We start from the raw sequence: 19,005 nt of genomic DNA on the forward strand, positions 1-19,005 counted from the left end.
CTCCTTCATTTTTGCATCCTTCATGGCAACAAAAAGCCTGGTACGAAGCCAATGCTTGATCAAGGACTGTCGGCGAGTCGGTGGCTGCATGACCAAGGGCATCCTTTCTCGTCTTCACCCCCCACTTCCCTCCTGGCACCAGTAGGTCCTCAACAATTTTGTTTGAATCGAACTGAATATATTCTGGAAGCTTGAGACCACACATCCTCACTGAATGGGTGTCTTGGAAGCCCCGGAAGGTTATGGGATTTTTTTCCCAAAGGGTGCAGTAAAATCCTGAAGGCAAAGGGGTCCTTCTGCCTTTCCAGATGGACTGAATGCGAGGTAGAGATGTGTCCAGGAGTCTTCCACCCACTGCAAGGTGTTCCCAAGTAGTTGGCAGAGACGTTTCACATTTCGATTACCCTGCCGAGATACCCACTGCCCACCTTTCTGGAAGCATCTAGAGTTTCTCTCCGGTGCACTGTTCTTCTAAGTGATAATTCTAGAAACCCATTCCTTTGTCTTTGGCAACAACAACCCAATTCCCAGGACTCCAGCTGGAAGATAACAGCCTTAATTCCCAGACCCCTGGGGGGAGGAAACGCCAGACAGAGTCCTCCCAGCTGTTACGGTTCTGTCTGCACCAGGCCACATGCATCGAGCCCAAATGACTACTTGAAGCGTTATTAGAATTCAGGTTGCCCCGTCATCACGATTCTCTCTGAGCTGGGAGACTGGGAAAAAAATAAGGCAGATTGTGTGCTGTGTGCAAAAGCCGGACCAGGGAGCCTCTGAGATTAATTACACCTGGTGAATGCAATGTCTGGGAGCCCCGGGGAAGTGCTATCTGGGGGAAGCATAAACCAGGCTCCCCAAAAGGAAGTAGAGATGAGCTCCATTCCACTGTGCAGACAAAATTAATGCTGCTTATCAAAGCCCTTCCTCATCAATATAAAGTTGGATTTCTATTAGTCACCAAGGGCCATTTGCCTAGATGCAAACGGCCTGACCGAGCTGGACGATTTTAGCGCAACGTCTGATGGAGGTTGTGGGGAGCCGACAGCCCGTGCCAGTAGATTTAACAAGCACTGGGGCTTTTTCCTTTGGCTCTGAGGCTAAGCTCATTATCCAAGGAACAAATGGAATATGAAGGCTGCATCGGCGCTGCCAGAGACCATAAGAAATTCGCTATGAAACAAAGTTGGTGCATTGTTCAGCTGTGCAGAGAAGAAACTTGGAAGCAGAGAAGGTAAAAACAAGGGTGGAAACCCAGTTACACGGCTCGCTCTGTGATTTTCTGCAAGCTCACGTTCACGTCTCTCACCACCTGGTGCTCAGCCAGCACACAGACTTCCTCAGACAGTTTCCAAAGAGCCCTCTCTGACCCCCATTGCACAAAATCATCCTAATTACAAAGCAACTCCCAACCAAAATGTCCAATTGTGTATCCTCACCTTCACTCTTTAAGCAACAAACAAGAACCATCTGACATCTTCCTTTCTCAATTCATATGCCTCAAACTCAGTCAACTCAGTACCTTCTGAACTGCTTCTCTCTCCGACTCTCCCAAACTCGCTCTCCCTCCTGTGTTCTCTCTTCCAAAGCCGGAACCCTCGGAGCCCTCATAAACCCCTCACTCGGTCAGTGCTTATCCATCCTGCCTGCACGGGAGGGTCACCTGGGTCCTTTTAGGAATTACCCGTGTCTCCTACACCACCCAGACCAATTCACTGAGACTGATTGCCAGGCCCAGGCGTCAAGACCCCTCCAGGTGACTCTCTACTTCTCTTTACTTGCCCACCCGGGCACCAGGTCACATAGACCTTACCTCCTGGGCTTTTCTCCTCTCTACGTCCCCTCCCTCCCGCCTCTGCCTCTGCCGTTCCTGTAGACAGTTTGCACTTTTCACCTGAATTATGACAGTAGCATTCTAATCAGTCCCTCCCAACCCCAAGTCACACCTCTCTGCCATCTCTCCTCTATTTGCTGCCAGAATGATTTTTCTCCAGTGCACAACAGATCTTGTCACTGCCTTTCTCTCCCTCCCTACCTTCCCCCCATTTTCTAACCATCCACTATAACCAGGACCTCTTCTAGGTCTAGAGAATTATAGGGTGGAACAAAAAGACATCTTAGTCTCTGCTTTCTTAGAGATTATATTAACATTGGCTCGGAGGAAATGCTAAACATCAAACTATATCAGTAGGTTTTTTGTTTTTGTTTATTTTTGCTGCGCTGCACAGCTTGCAGGATCTTAGTTCCTGGACCAGGGATCAAACCTGGGCCACGGCAGTGAAAGCACCATGTCCTAACCACTGGACGGCCAGGGAATTCCCAGTAGTTGTTTAATAACAACTGTGTTGTTATAAAGCAGAAACTAACACACCATTGTAAAGCAATTATACTCCAATAAAGATGTCAAAAAAAAAATAAACTGTGGTTCATACCTGGAAGAAGTAAGGGGTAATATGAGAATGTTTTCCCTGCTTAAAATCTCCCAGCAGCTCACATACAAGACTCCTGGCTGAGGGTTAAAGCTCAGCTGTTCCCATTCTTACTGGGCTACTTAAGGGCCGTCTCACCAAACAGCCCCTCCTCTGAGTACACAATGCTCTCGTGCCTGAGCCTCTCTCTGCTGCCTGGATTTCTTTCCTCCACTTCTCTCGTCCAACTCAGATGTCACCTCCTCCAGGAAGACTTCCCTGATATGCCCAGCATGGATTAGTTGTCCTTACTCTGTGCTTCCAGACTGCTTCTGCCTTCCATTGTCCTTACACTTTCCCTATCACATTGTAGAGGTCTGTTATGGGTTATGTATCTGCCAGGGCCCCTGAACCACCATTGGACTGGGAGTGCCCCAGAACAGGACAGTCTTTCAACCGTGCTCCTAGCACAGGGCCTGAAATGCATTCAGTGAATTAATGAATGCAGAATAAAGCTAACAGTATCTGATTAGCGGGAACACTGAGAAAATTCTAAGGAAAGGGGGAAATTTTGTTTATTTATTTATGTATTTATCTATCTATCTTTGAGACTTTACTGAAGTTCTGGAGATTGGGAGTCTCCTGGCTCCCTCTGCCTCTAACAGGAGTGCTATAGTTGAACCCTGACAAGCTCTTAACCAAGATGTGAACTTAACATAACAGAAGGGAGTAGAAGTATTGGGCTGGAAAAACCCGAATGAACTTTTTGGCCAACCCAATAATACTCTAGTAATATTTGTGTCTTGGATCTCATATTACTACAAGTCATATTTATGATAAGTAAATAGAGTTATTAAAAATCAAATCCAACGTAAATATTTCAGAAGCCTTGCTCCCTGGTTTCAAAGCCCTGTTGATGTAAAGAACCCCCTAGAATAGGAGCCAGACAGTCCCTTTATACTCACAGTCCGTGACACTAGGTTACCACGTATGTGGGATCAGTTTGTAAACCATGGGCACTAAACAAATGTCATTCGTGAAATGCAATCCTAAAGCAAATAAGTAAGCACACCTCTTTTGCGTACTTACCCATGTTTAACCTTAGGAGCTGCTCACAGCCAGGAACACCCGTTGCCCTAACCTGCTGGCTAAGTCACCCAACCCCAGGTTCCGCCGCTTGCAGCTACACCCCACCTCTGCAGCCGGTGGGCCTGACCTCAAAGAATTCTGATCAGATCGCAGTGACACAATGTCCGTGAGAGGTAAATCGAGGATTATTTAACCAAACTAGTATCTAGAGGTCAAGAGGGATAGGAGCCCAGTGGCCCAGCTGGTGTCACAGAGGCTGCTGAAGGGACACAGGACGTCAAAGGCGGGCCACCAAGGGAAGTGCTTCAGGTCTCCGTCTGTGTCTGGTTGGAGAACCTCAAATATGGTCACGATGGACAAGGCACAGTTGTGCGGACGAGGCCAACCTGAGCGTGAGCCCCAGCTCCATCCCTCCATCACGGACCAGCTCCGTGGCCATGAGCAAGCCGTTGGGACTGGGCCGCCCTTTCCTCACCTGTGATAGGAGAGACGAATACCGCCTACTTCCTGGGGCTACCTCGACAGGAAACAAGTGAATGGCGTGGAGGCCGGCCTCTCTGCGGGACCACGTCAAAGGTCCAGTCTTTCTGTCTGGTCCCTAAGAGATGAGGGCCGGGGAGGGCACTGGAAGGGCAGCCACGGCTGAGGCGGGCACTTTAATCACAGCTCTGCTTCTCACAGCCCGTTGAAACAGAATCTGTGCTCATGGCCTTGGAGGTTTCAGCTGCCCTCCCAGGTGGATGCGCCAAACCTATTTCTCATGGGACTGATTTAGGAGATGCTGCTAATCGGTCGCTATGGTTTCTTTATTTTCTCTTGACAGAGAACAAATTAACCCGGCTTAGGAAGAGTTCTTTCAATTATGTCCCAGGGAGAGAAAAAGTAGGAAGAGGAACCAGTGCTTGAAGCACGGAGGAGCTGGCCGACCTCAGAGGCAGTCTCGTGTCTTCGGGGGGACGGCTGGAAGAGCTATCGAACCCACTGCCAAACCCGGGGACGCTGATGCAGCCCCTCCAGCCGGCCCGTTGTGGACCCACTTCCTGAACACTCCTCCCCAGGCCTCCCAGTCTCCCTTTTCACGCGTTCATTCAGGACCAGGTACTGACTTAATGCTATTGTACCAAGAAAATAAATAGGGCGGGCTGGCCAGGGAACATGGGCGGGGGGTGAAATCTTCAGTAGAGCTGTGAGGGAAGGCTGAGTTAGGAAGCGACAGCTGAGTGAAGGCCCGAGGGAGTGGGGACAGAGACAGGAACGACTGTCTTTGATGAGGCCAAGTCCCTGGGAATGGCCTCGTGGAAGGGCTGCCCCTTCTTCCCTGACTGCTGAGGACTTAACATGTATTATCTCATTAAACCTGAGACCCCGTTGAAACCTCCATACCAAGGGGGAAGAGGGGGAAGGATAAATTGGGAGATTGGGACTGACAAATACACACTACTCTTTAGAAAAGAGATAACTAATAAGGACCTACTGTGTAGCACAGGGGACTCTGCTCAATACTCTGTAATGACCTATATGGGAAAAGAATCTAAAAAAGAGTGGATATCTGTGTACGTATAACTGAAGCACTTTGCTGTGCAGCAGAAATGAATACAACATTGTAAATCGACTATACTCCCAAAAAATTAATTTTAAAAAGTAAAATCAATAAAATAAAAAATACAATCTCCATTTTACAGGGGACTGTGATGGGGGACTAGAGCCCAGACAGAAGAGGAACCTGCTCAAGGTCGCCTACCCGGTAAGGAGCAGAGCTGGGATTTGTCCACTTATACCCTTAGCACAGCACTGCCCCCAGAGCCTGGGGAAAACACACCTCCTGACTCGCCATGCCCGATGCCGCACTTGGCAAAGACAGGAGTGGAAACCTCTTCTGGTTGAGGTTATCAGGGAAAGCTTGCTAGAGAAAGAGGCATGTGGGACAGGCCTTGAAGGCTGTGTAGCATTTCAGTGGTCAGGGATAAATGAGGTACAGGGAGAAGCAGACAAATGCATGAGAAAGGCCTGAGAAAGGCCTGTGCAGGGCAGTGAATAAGCCCAATAACGGGAGTCACAGGGGAACTGAGCAGGGAAGCGGTGGGCCAGAGTGGGAAAGGCTTGAGCGATGCAGACACAGCAGATCCGCTGTTGGTTCCGCATCTGGGCTTCGCTCCCACTGCTGCCTGAGATCTCTTTTGTCTGTGAATGGTGGCAGCTCCCGAATTTCCACAGGAGGGTTGCCCTGGCCTCTACCTGCCCTTCAGCGCTGCCACTGTCTGTGGGGAGGGCTCTGTGCCCAGACTCACTCTAAACAAGGGCGGGTTCCTCGGAGCATTCAGGGCCAGGCAGGCTGGGTTCAGAGGGGTCTGAGCGCCTGCGTGGGGTCCAGTTCCCCGCCTCTGCCTTCCTTCCCTCACTCCTTGTTGGGAGCTGGGGTGTGGACAGGTGTGTAGTGGCACAGGTAACAGCAAAGGTAAAAAATAAAAGCCAGCTGTGTGTGGGCAAGTTGGGAAAAACGAGGAAGGTTAGAAAACGTGGTGTCCGGGGTCTGCACGGGGACCTGCTGAGGGCTGGGCGCGGCCTGGGTCCAGATTTCCTGAAGATGGAACTTCTGGGAGCAGGTGTGATCCTGGACAGATAACGTGGCGGGCAGTTCTGGGGGTGGATGGGGCTCGGGCCAGCCCTGAGAAATGTAACTCAGCTGTCTGTGCTTGAGGGGCGGTAGCGGACAAGAACCAGGAATGGAAGAGAAGAGAGCCCTGGAAGCTCATCTCCAGCCATCTGGCGTCGACACCATAGCCTTGTGCTGCCGTGGGCAGAAAACCTCTCGCTTTGATGAACTTGTCATAAAGTAATATTTTTTTTGTCTCCCATCCTGTATTAGTTTTCTAACTCTGCCGTAACAAAGTACCACAGACTGGATGGCTTAAAACAACAGAAATTTATTGTCTCATTTCCCCTTCTCATAAGGACACCAGTCATATTGGAATAGGGCCCATCCTACTGACCTCATCTTAACTAATTACAACTGTAATGACCCTGTCTCCAAATAAGGTCACACTCTGAGGCGCTAGGGGTTAGGACTTTGTATTAGTTTTCCAGAGCTGCCATAACAAAATACCACAACTAAAACAACAGACATTTATTTTCTCACAGTACCTGAGGCTGGAAATCTAAGATCAGGGTGTCGGCAGGTCCGGTTTCTCCAGAGGCCTCTCTCCTTGGCTTGCAGACAGCCGTCTTCCCTCTGTGTCCTCAAGTGGACTTGCTTCTGTCTTTGCATTCCTGGTGCCTCCGTGTGTCCTAATCTCCTCTTCTTATAAGGACACTGGATTGGATAAGGACCCACAGAAACAGCCTCATTTTAACTGAATCACCTCTTTGAAGGCCCTGTCTCCAAATACAGTCACATTCTGGGGTACCAGGATTAGAGCTTCAACATGAATTTTGGGGCACAATTCAGCTCATATCAGGCTTTAACGTATCTTTTGGGAGGGACACAGTTCAACCCATGACATATATCATGTAGCACGGTCTCTTTTTTCCTTCGAGCCTCAAACATTTTCTCAGCTCCCATTCTGTGCCAGGTCCTGTGCTAGATGCTGGGGATACACAGAGAGAAGCCAAGAACCAAAGTGCTGTCCTTCAGGAGCCCCCAGTTTGCAGGGGGAGGCAGACCGGTCATGATTGTGGCACGGGTGATAACCCCAAACTAGAGGCCCAAATGGAAGGGGCTATGAGAGCCCAGGGCCAAGCTAGCTCTACCTGGGTCAGGGAAGGGCTGGCTGGGAGTCAGGGCTGTGCCTGCAGATGCTCTGAAGCACCAGGGAGGCTGGTGCATTCCGGAAACTGCAGGTGGTGACATGATGGAGCACAGGGGGGGAGCGTGGGGAGAGGAGTCCAAGCAGGTCCAGCTGTTGGGGTTTAATGGGTGACCGTAGGCCTGGGAGTGAGCTGGTCTGATCTGACAGGTGATCAGAGTGTTTGTTTGAATGAGTGAATGAACAGATGAATAAAGAAATGAATCCATTAGGCTCACAGACCATGCTAGACATTATAGATGATTCAGAACAAATGAAAACAACAGCCAGTCTCCCAGAGGCCAGGAAGATTAAGTACTGTGCCCAAAGTCACCGTGCTAGGAGCGGGCAGGGCCGAAATATGAAACCACACAGATGGGACCCTACAGGCGGCCCTCTACGCTGTGCTACCTACACAGCCTTATTCTCCACCCAGATTCATTTAAGACCAGCGGTAAGGGCAGGGAATCAGGAGGGGAGCGGGAATGCCTCTCTCCCGAGACAGTGCCACTCTGTGTGCTCATGGCCTTGGGCTGGCCTCCGCTACCACTCTGACCCACAGCTGCTTCCTCGCTGTTGTTTCTCAATTGTGGGTCAAAGGCCTTTCTCTGGGGCCTTTTCAGGCTCCTGTGTGACCATCCATACTCAGCTTTCCTTCTTCCCCGCCCGGCACTCCTGCAGGAGCCCCTCCCGCCTGCCCTGAGCTCCCGCAGTCCTCCTTGCAGAGCAGCATGGCCCAGAGCCGCGGCTGCTGTGACCCCGTCAACCTGGATGGCATCTCCGACAGGTTCTCCTGGCTAAAGCGTCTCTTCTGGCTCCGAAGGCTGCTTCTCTCCCTGCAGGAGTCTGCTCTGGTCTCCATGCCCACGCCGTCTTTCTCTGAGCAGGGGGTGCCCGGCATGACAGAGTACCTCCCGCCCTGGCTCCCGGTCCCTCTAGCTGGACATGCTCCCATCTTATCTTTCCTGGGATCCGTTCTTCCATCCTGCGCCCACGTATCTTCGTCACTCCCCAGCCCGTCCTCCCCAGCCCATCCTCCCCTATCCTCCAGCGTATAACTGGATCTAGCAAAGGAAAGGGGTTAGTATTTGTGGTAATTACACCTCACGTAGGCACGGGCTCTAGAGTTCATACATCTCAGGTGAGACTCACCGCAGTCCTGTTAGATTCGTGCGCTCAAAGAGCGCCACGCTCTGTGTGTGTGTGCACATGTGAGCGGTAGAGTATTGATGTTCACTGAGCACCTACTGTGTACCAGGTGCCGTGCTAAGCCCTTTCCTCCATGCATGTGTGTACATGGGGGCAGGTTCTAGCCTGAGCCAAGAGTGCCCTTGCTACTCAGAGCACACTTCAGAGACTAGACAGGCAGCTCCAAGACGCACCTGTTTGGCAGGAGGGATTGAGGAACCCCTGGATCCTGAGGGAACCCCAACTAGGCGGGCAGGCTTGGCCCGGAACAGAACTCGGTCTTTGGGAAGGACTGACTCCAAGCCGGGGTGCAGTACAGCTGCACAGCGTGGCCTCCAGCCCAGGCTTTGGGGGCTCAGGTGTGAACCCCGTGGATGTAGTGACCTTGAGGAAGACCCAAATGTCAGTGCCATGGTCACTAACAGTTCTTCAGGGCCAGAGCCGATATTGCTTTGGTCCCCAGTAGGATGCCAGAGAGGGCAGGGGCACTGGCCACAGCATGCCGACCACCCCAGAGGATGAGGCGCCGTCGGCCTCGGCACTGGGACCTCCCACCAGCAGCCCCAGATGGTGTCCAGAGGGGAAGGAGCCTCTGGGGGAGGGGGAGGGGAGGAAAGGGTCCGAATGTGAGCCTCAGAGACAGGGGCTGGGAGACAGAGGAAGACTGGGCACCAAACATCACTGCGGGCAGCCCGAGTGGGCGCTGACAGATCTCCTCAAAGGGTCTTGAAAGGTGTAGGGTGCGGGGGCTCTTACAAGTGTCAGGCAGCTGTGGTTTAGCACGCGGGGCCTGGCCCAACTGCAAGCTGGCTCATTTCCACAGCAGACCCAGGACATGGGCATCTTCCCTTCCACTAAGGCTGGGAGAGGCTCGGTCACCTGTACAAGGTCACTGGTCTGACAGGTGGGCAAGCTGGGATTTGAACCATTTGGAGGCTTAAAGAGAAAGAGGAAATTCTTTTTTTTTTTTTATTGGTGTATAGTTGATTTACAGTGTTGTATTAGTTTCTGCTGTGCAGCAAAGTGCTTCAGTTATACACATACATATATCCACTCTTATTTTAGATTCTTTTCCCATATAGGTCATTACAGAGTATTGAGTTCCCTGTGCTATACAGTAGGTCCTTATTAGTTATGTATTTTCTATAGAGTAGTGTGTATATGTCAGTCCCAATCTCCCAGTTTATCCCTTCCCCCGTTTTCCCCCCTCGTAACCATAAGTTTGTTTTCTACATCAGTGACTCCAGCAATCCCACTCCTGGGCATATATCAGGAGAAAACCATAATTCAAAAAGATACATGCATCCCAATGTTCACTGCAGCACTATTTACAATAGCCAGGACATGGAAGCCACCTAAATGTCCATCAACAGATGAATGGATAAAGAAGATGTGGTACATACACACAATGGAATATTACTCAGCCATAAAAAGGGAACAAAATAATGCCATCTGCAGCAATAAGGATGGACCCGGAGACTGTCATACTGAGTGAAGTAAGTCAGACAGAGAAAGACAAATATCATACGATGTTGCTTATACGTGGAATCTAAAAAAATGGTACAAATGAACTTATTTACAAAACGGGAAGAGGAAATTCTTGAATAAACCGTCCCAGGCAAGGCCGACGAGCAGGCAGACAGTCAGAGAGGCGGCACTCGGAGCGGAGAGAGGTCATCTCTCAGGGTCTGGAGTGTAAGCTGGGCCAGCCTTAGAAACAAGGCCCGTCCGACCTGAAGGGGAGCCCACCATGGTATGCAGATTCCATGCTGCCATCGCTCCGTCTGGGGTTGGACCTGTGAGAACCACGACGAGTGAATGAACAGACTTAGTGAGAATCCAGGCTCGTGCCAACTAATCAGCATTTACTAAACAACCGTGTATCCCAGATGCTTCCCTTTTTTGTCTGTCTTTTTTCACTGTGAAATATGCGCTTCGATGTCCAAGACTTTTTTTCCGATATGTCCTCGTGGAGGTATAACTGACATTCACTGACCTGCACACATTCAAAGTGCACAATTTGACGAGTTTGACATACAAACACCCATGAAACCATGAGCACCAAAATGTCCCCGTGCCTCTCCATCACTGGTCCCTCTCGTCCCTCTCCACCCCTCCATTTCCAGGCGGCCACTGGACTTCTTTCTGCCACTATACATTAGTTTGCATCTTCCAGAATTTCAGACAAATGGAATCGTGCAGCATGTGCTCGTCTCTGGCGCCGGCCAGGTGATGTCTGACTTTTTCAGGAGCCGCCAAGCCGTATTCCAAAGTGGCGGCACCATTTTCCTTTCCCGCCTGCGGTGTGGGAGGCTTCCAGGGGCTGCACGTCTCCGTCAGCCCTCCAGATGCATCAGTCTTGTCCATCTCGGCGCCCCCGCAACGGGCATGAGGTGCACCGGCCGCATTTCCCCGGTGACCCGGGGGTCGCGGAAGATGCTCCGCCGTCACTGTCCGGCTCGACCCCGCGGCTGGCCTGGGGGCTGGGCGGGCTGACCCCGTCAGGCACGGAGGCAGCTCCGGCTCAGCGCCCGTGGCCGCCAGCGGCTGCGCGGCAGAGCCCCCTTCGCCCCTCTCGCTCAGCTCCTGCCTCCTGCGCCGGCGCGTGCTCCGTGACCCCGTGAACTCTGAGCCGCGGCTGGGCCTCCAGTCAGGGCCGGAGCACGCGAGCTTCTGGAAGGGATCCGTCTGCGGGGACGAGTCAGCCAGGCCCCCCGCGGCTCCGTCTGCAGGAGCAACACACACGTCAGCACTTAGCACCGAGCCCGGCCGGCTGCCTCCCTCCGCGGAGAAGGGCTCCCTCGCCGCTGCGTTTCCGCACACTCCGCCTCCGGGCTCGCGAGCCAGGCCTCCTGGAGCTCAGGCCGCTGGGACGTCTCCGGAGGCCGCGGGTCCGCAGGCGCGCGCGGCCCAGGTGTCCTCGGGGTGTAGACAGGCCTCCTCAGCCGGCGGGCCACGTCAGACCCGGCTGGTGGCGGAGGAGGAACCGCGGGTCAGCTGGGCCAAAGGCCCCTGAAGGTCTGAGGGAGATGCAGACAGTGGGTCGGGGAGGTGGGAGGAGAAAGCGCACGGCGCCTCTCCCCAGCCAGCGGCCTCCTACCTGCGGCAAGGGCTCAAGGCGAAAGGCGAGAGGTGCCCATTTTAAATCAAATTCAGGCCTGGACCTTTGAAATTCCTGGACTGAGCCCATTTTATCAACTAAGAGCCACCAGAAAAGCCACAGGACTAGAGTGTTCAGAGGGAGGAGACGCTGCCTGGTGGTTTCGTCCCACGAGTCCAGCTCATGCGGCGTGTTGGTCTGCTTTGGTCTGAAGGAACGAGGCCAATCGAAGAGCTCCTGACAGGTGTGCCTTGGTCTCTTACCTGTGCGACTAGCCTGGCTGGTAAGTGGTGGAAGGATGTGACCCAGACCTGTCCAACTCAAAGCTCCCACGTGTGTCTGCCTCGGAGGGAAGCTTCCTGTCCGGTAAGAGGAGAAGGCCATGAATGCAGCTAAAATAAAGTAGGATTGAGTAAGTGCTACCATAAAACCCACAAGCTGGAAGCTGCCCTAGAATAGAAGAGGAAGCCATGTCTGAGGGTGCTGGGGAAGAGTAGAAACCAGGGAAGGCTCCCCTGAGGAGGTGGCGTCTACACTGGGCCTGGAAGGGAGAACGTCAATAAGCAGAGAAAGGAAATAATTTTTCATGGGTTTTAAAAAAAATTTTGTTGATTGATGGATTGAGTTTTGGCTGCGTTGGGTCTTTGTTGCTGTGCACGGGCTTTCTCTAGTTGCGGCGAGCGGGGGCTACTCTTCGTTGCGGTGTGTGCGCTTCTTATTGCTGTGGCTTCTCCTGTTGTGGAGCACAAGCTCTAGGTGCACGGGCTTCAGTAGTTGCAGCACACGGGCTCAGTAGTTGTGGCTTGCGGGCTCTAGAGCACGGGCTCAGTATTTGTGGCGCATGGGCTTAGTTGCTCCGCAGCATGTGGGAATCTTCCCGGACCAGGGATCGAACCTGTGTCCCCTGCATTGGCAGGCGGATTCTTTTTTATTTATTTATTTACTTACTTACTTAACGGCTGTGTTGGGTCTTCGTTTCTGTGCGAGAGCTTTCTCTAGTTGTGGCAAGTGGGGGCCCCTCTTCATGGCGGTGCGCGGGCCTCTCATTATCACGGCCTCTCTTGTTGCAGAGCACAGGCTCCAGACACGCAGGCTCAGTAATTGTGGCTCACAGGCCTAGTTGCTCCACGGCATGTGGGATCTTCCCAGACCAGGGCTCGAACCCGTGTCCTCTGCATTGGCAGGCAGATTCTCAACAACTGCGCCACCAGGGAAGCCCCGGCAGGCGGATGCTTAACTACTGTGCCACCAGGGAAATCCTTTCATGGGTTTTTAATTTACTTCTTCCCGTAACTCTCCCCTCTCCCCCTTTAATGGACTGTATTGGGAAGGAGCTCGAACAAAGCGGGGCCTTTCCTTATCTAGATTTTGCCATTTCACGTGAAAAAAACCCCAAATCACCTCTAATTTTCCTCCTTGGGAAGCTTTCTTCTAAAACACTCATCCGTTCAATAGGCATTTATTAAGCACCAACTACATACCAGGCACTAGTAGCTCTTCATGGCTTAACCCACTTAACCTCGACAATCCTTTGAAGTGGGTACCAGTATTATTCCCATTTTACAGATGAGGAAGCTCAGGGACACAGAGATTAATTGCCCAAGGCTCCTGGTGAGTAACTGGCAGAGCTGGGATTTGGGCCCAAGTAGTTGGGCCCCTGAGTCTAAAAGCTGGACCATCACCCTCTATTGCCCTTTCTTTAATAGAAAACTCAGGGTGACTGGCCATTTGGAAAGGGGGAGAAAATGTGCCACCACTATTCAGATGGTCTCCCATAAACTGACGCAATACTTCCCCGTGTCTGAGGCAGCTCCTTCTGCGCAGCCACAGTTAGCTTCATGGCTCCAGCCTGTGGTCAGAGCATCTGCTCCCACCACTCATGGGGCTAAATTGTCAGAAGAAGGAAAAACCATACAGCAGGTGTGGGGCAAGGAAGGGCTGGTCTCTCCCTAGGCACCAGGAGCCGCCTGGGGAGCTTGGGCTCCAGAAAGGCCTCTAGCACAGGCCAGCTTGACTTCCCCTGAGGGACCTGCAGGACCCAAGGGATGAAGGAACCGAGACTCCCCACGGCCACCCTAACATGAGTGTAGCTGATCATGTCAGCCTCCCGTGACCTCTCCCTGGCCCAGATGCTCCACGGGGTCCTCCCAGCCCTAACCCCACACACGCAATCAGTCGTCCGGCTTCTGCCGCGCTCCCTGCATGCTAACCTTCCGGCTCCCACCCCATCACCTGAGGCCCTCAGCATGTCTTACCTGAACAGCTGCAATAACTTCCTAATCAGTTTTCCTGTCTCCAGGCCTGCGACCCCTTAAGTCATCTTCCAGCTCCCAATTCACTTCTTAAAGTGAAACTCATTGTATTGCTTCCCCTCCTCAAGAGCCTTTGGGGGCTCCCCAGTAACCTACTGAAATAAGCATTAACTGCTCAACTTGGCAGTCAAGCTGGCACGCATCCATCCCAGGCCACCAGCCTTCACCGGCACAGAGGAAGTGAGAACAGTGTGCTGCAGGCTTAGGGGTCAAGTCCTAGCTCTAGCACTTGCAAACAGGGTTACCTGGAGTAAGTCCCGTAAAGTCTTAGAGCCTCACTTTCCTCATCTGTTAAGGGGAGATAGGAAACAACCTCCCAGACTTGCTAGGAGGCGTAAATGGGGAGATGCATGTAAGTGCTCAGCAAATGTCCCCTCCTTCCCTCTGTAGAGAGGTGTCCATTGGCTGAGCTGCCTCGGAAGCAGGGTGAGGACAAAGCAGGTGGATTTGGCCAGGGGAGATGAGTTCCCCTCTGCGCTTTCATATCTACATAAAGAATTTCACAGATGTTTTCCGCAGTGAAATTAGATCCTGACACATATTCAGGGGACTCCCAGCAGGTGTTTCTCCAAGAACAGAGAGTATGGGGTGGTGGGGACACACCTCCAGTCCATCAAGGCCGCAGGCGCTGAGTCACCAGCCCGGCCCAGACGTAACCGGCACCATGAGGAAAAGCAAACAGCATCGAATCCGCGAGAAGACCATTTACAGAATTCATGGGGGCAGGGAGCACAAGCCTGTTCCTTTCCCACCTTGGCAGTAGAGATGGAAGGGCTGATTTGCCCAGTAAGACATGAATCATGGAGGAGCCAGTGCAGATCCCCTGGCCTCAGCAGTCCTGCCCTTTTTGTGCCACGGGCCCCTTTAGTAGTCTGGTTACTGCCAATATTATTTTTGAATGAATGAAATAAAATACATAGGATTTAAAAGGAAACCAATTATATTGAAAGACACTTGACAGAGAATGCGCAGTATGGTAGCATAGGAGTGTCATTAGGGAAACATTAGATAACAGGATAGCAGCAGACGTCAGCCTTGGTTTGACTGTGTGATGATGCACGTACCCTAGATTTGGAGCCGCCCATAACAACTGTCATGTTATCTGAACATATCTGTGACTGCACGGTGATAAAGACACTAATAATGCACTATTAAGTGCTTTGGTTTGTTGCCCACATGTATGATTGAAAGAAATGACAAATTTCAGTTTGAGATTAGGGAAATTACAGATGCTTTTTTTTTTTTTTTTTTTTGCGGTACGCGGGACTCTCACTGTTGTGGCCTCTTCGTTGCGGAGCACAGGCTCCGGACGCGCAGGCTCAGCGGCCGTGGCTCACGGGCCCAGCCGCTCCGCGGCATGTGGGATCTTCCCGGACCGGGGCATGAACCCGTGTCCCCTGCATCGGCAGGTGGACTCTCAACCACTGCGCCACCAGGGAAGCCCCCAGATGCATTTTTTCTGAGTAAGGTTATAGAAAATACTATGGCCCCTGTTCTGTTCTGTCTCCCCATCTCGTGCACCTATACGCACACAGATATCTCACTCTGGGGGAGCCAGTTGTCCTGAGAGACTCTGCGTGGAGTCTGGAGGTGCTCAGGAAGGAACTGAGGACTCCAGCCAATAGCCACTTGAGTGACCCTTTTGGAGGTGGGTCCTTGAACCCTTTCAAGACTTTTGATGATGCCGGTCTGGCCCACAGCTTGACTGCAGCCTCGTGAGAGACCCTGAGCCAGAACTACCCAGCTCAGCCACTGCCGGATTCCTGACCCTCAGAAACGGTGGGAGAGAATAAACTGTGGATCAGTAGATAATACATCAGCCTCTGATTTCTCACTACCCCGGCCGCAGAAGCCCCGACCACTCGGGAGTGCCGGGCCACCATCCCTGTGTGCGCCCAGCACGTCCAGGCACAGGCAGACATTGCTAAGGGCCTCTGGAAGTAACCGAGGACGGGCGTCTTTGAGGATGCTCGGGGGCCTCCAGGTGAAGGCAGACCAGAGAATACGATTTGCTACAGAACGGTGCTTGTGATCATTTTCGCCAGGTGCTCTCTGGCCAGGGAGAATACGAATCTCACATCTGCTAAGTGCACTTCTCAGTGTAAATTCTCCCAAAGGTAAATATTATGAACTTTTAATAGGATCCAGGTTTGTCTAATATTTGTGGAGCACTTACTAAGTACCACATACCTAATCCTTACCAAAGCCCTGTGAGGGTGGCTGTTCATCTCACTTTTGGATGAAGAAACTGAGGGTCAGAGGTAAAGGAATTTGCCCAGTTTCAAAGCTAGTGAGTGATAGAAAAGGAATTCAAACCCAAAGTCTTTGGATTCTAAGTGGCCTTTCCACCGTACCATGCTGCTTCCCTCAGGGCAGGAGGGGTCAGAGAGAGGGTGGGGACGTAGCACAGCCCTCCCCAAGGTGCGGGGAGGAGGCCGCGGTTCTGGATTCATCAGGATCTCTACTGGCTCCCTCTTGAATCCTCTCTTCTGCTGCAGGAAAGAAGACAGGAAACTCACAGGTGCGTGGAGGCCTGTCCACGGTGGGCTGAGGGAGTGGCCCTGGAGATCACAGCAGGGGATCCCCAAACGTTCAAAACAGTTTTATTTATGTTAAAATAATACTTTCACATAGTTCAAAAATTCATACTGTATACCTTTTCCACTCCTGTCCTTCAACTAACTATTCCCCTTTCCCAGAGGCAACTAAGAAACCCAAGGTTTCCTGGGTACTTGTATTAGTGTCCTCTTGCTGCTGTAACAAATTGCCACACGTTTAGTGGCTCAAAATAACACAAATGGGGCTTCCCTGGTGGCGCAGTGGTTGGGAGTCCGCCTGCCGATGCAGGGGACACGGGTTCGGGCCCCGGTCCGGGAAGATCCCACATGCCGCGGAGCGGCTGGGCCCGTGAGCCATGGCCGCTGAGCCTGCGCGTCCGGAGCCTGTGCTCCGCAACGGGAGAGGCCACAACAGCGAGAGGCCCGCGTACTGCAAAAAACAAAACAAAACAAAACACAAATTTATTACCTTTTAGTTCTGTAGGTTGGAAGTCTGACACAGATCTTATTGGCTAAAATCGAGGTGTCATGCATTTTAATTTAAAACTTAAAAAGCAATGTTGCACGTTCAAATGTGGTATATACCTAATTTTAACCTACTGAAAATGTGCAACCTATTAATTGCCCTGCTTCATGACCATCATTTATTTTTAAGGAAATAGGATGCATAGCATATAACAAAAGTAACTATTGCTTTGTGAAAAAATAAAAATCACAGCAGGGGGAAGGGTGGGATCCAGGAGGGAGCGTGGGACGCTGGTGTAGTGACGGGGATACAGTCAGATCCAGTGTGACTTCAGGCTTTCCAAGAGCCAGAGCTGACAGCGCAGGGGCTGCCTTGGAGGAGGGGCTTCCAGCCCGCAGGGCCTTCTGCCGGGGTGGGGAAAGGGAGGTGAGGGTCGCAGAGGACATCACCCTCCAGTGGGGCAGGCTCCCCACATTTTGAGCGTGGAGACCCTTTTGAGACATTTTATAACACTGTTTTACATCAAAGCCCCTCGTGATGATGATTGTGCTTTTAGTATCCATCATCTGAGAAAATGTGCGAGGATGAAAAGCCATTATAAATTTAGGAATGCCTTTAAAAAACTATCTTTTATTAAACACGGCAGCTTCTACAGATGTGTTTAAAAATAATAAGTACAGAGCCAGGCTTGGAAATATGCCAATCCCTCAAATGTGTCATTCTCTTCCCTTGGGAAGAGAACCTGGTGGCAAACACATCACCCACCACTGGGTACCACCAGACCAGAAGCCAAGCATCTCGCTGCTGAAGTGCTGCCCCTTCCCTGGGTGGTCCAAACCCACCTCAGTTACTCTGCAGTGCCAGAGGCTCCCTCCACGAGGGAGGTTGCCCCAGGAGAGCAGCAACCTGTAGTACATTTAAGGTTCCCAGGCAGCCCTCGACTAACTCAGGCCCCTGTGGATACCCTGCACAGCCTGCTCAGCGGGAGAGGAAGCCCAGAGCCAGCTGGACTGGCCACCTGCTGCCATCGCCCTGACCCCCTCTCTCAATGCTCACTAGTGACTTCCCTGAGGCCCCTTTCAAGGCCGGCATCACTAACCTCTCCTGAGGTCCGCAGCTCAGAAACACGTGTTCAAGGCCCCCAGGAAGAGGGGTGATCTGACTGACTGGAGAGATTTTAAAAATACTGGAAAGGCAGAGCCCCTTCTTTTTTAAAAAAAAATTTATTATTTATTTAATTTATTTATTTTTGGCTGCACTGGGTCTTCGTTGCTGCACGCGGGCTTTCTCTAGGTGCGGCGAGCGGGGGCTACTCTTCGTTGCGGTGCGCGGGCTTCTCATTGCGGTGGCTTCTCTTGTTGTAGAGCACAGGCTCTAGGCACACAGGCTTCAGTAGTTGTGGCACGCGGGCTCTGTAGTTGTGGCTCACGGGCTGTAGACCGCAGACTCAGTAGTTGTGGCGCACGGGCTTAGTTGCTCCGCGGCATGTGGGATCTTCCCGGACCAGGGCTCGAACCCGTGTCCCCTGCATGGGCAGGCGGCTTCTTAACCATTACGCCACCAGTGAAATCCCAGAGCCCCTTCTTAAAAAGAATGCCCTGGCTTCACTTTGGCTCAATCCTGGAGAGACCACCATTAAATTGTCCATATTTGTGTATTCATTTTGCAGAGACCCAAATTCAAACACAAATGCCCACAAGGGAATTAAAACCTTAAATACTCACGGGCTGTGGAGCGTATCCCCCTGGAATGCAAGGTTCCTGGTGGGGCAGGAACCATGTGTGAGTTGTCTTTGTATTTCCATGCCTGCCCCACAGCAAGGGCTCCGGACCTGTTGGACGGATGGATGGATGGATGGATGGATGGATGATGGATGGATGGATGAACAAGGAGTGAAAAATACACAAATAGAGGGGAGAGGAAAATCAAAAAAGTCTGTGTCCTTGCTTGTTTCCGGGAAAGAAGCACGCTGCTCCGGACCTCCCACCATGTTTGTGCCTGGACAGTGGGTCCCGGGACCTCCTCAATGGCGTCGGCCATCTGTGCAGAGAAACAGCTACCTGGGCCCACAGGCCCGAATAGAGGTCAGGCTGCCTCTGCTTCCC

The 19,005-nt window shown here is 51.9% G+C and overlaps 1 long non-coding RNA gene across 1 annotated transcript in view; it reads left to right on the forward strand.

The window, feature by feature from the left end:
* Positions 1-19,005, forward strand: part of LOC132435131 (uncharacterized) — a 142,570-nt gene that overhangs the window by 67,356 nt on the left and 56,209 nt on the right. The window contains exons 2-3 of the long non-coding RNA XR_009521488.1: positions 4,318-4,592; positions 5,177-5,238. This is a non-coding gene — a long non-coding RNA (uncharacterized lncRNA). The remainder of the gene's footprint in view (positions 1-4,317; positions 4,593-5,176; positions 5,239-19,005) is intronic.

Source organism: Delphinus delphis, chromosome 12 (genome assembly GCF_949987515.2).
Source record: "Delphinus delphis chromosome 12, mDelDel1.2, whole genome shotgun sequence".
Classification (NCBI taxonomy): domain Eukaryota; kingdom Metazoa; phylum Chordata; class Mammalia; order Artiodactyla; family Delphinidae; genus Delphinus; species Delphinus delphis.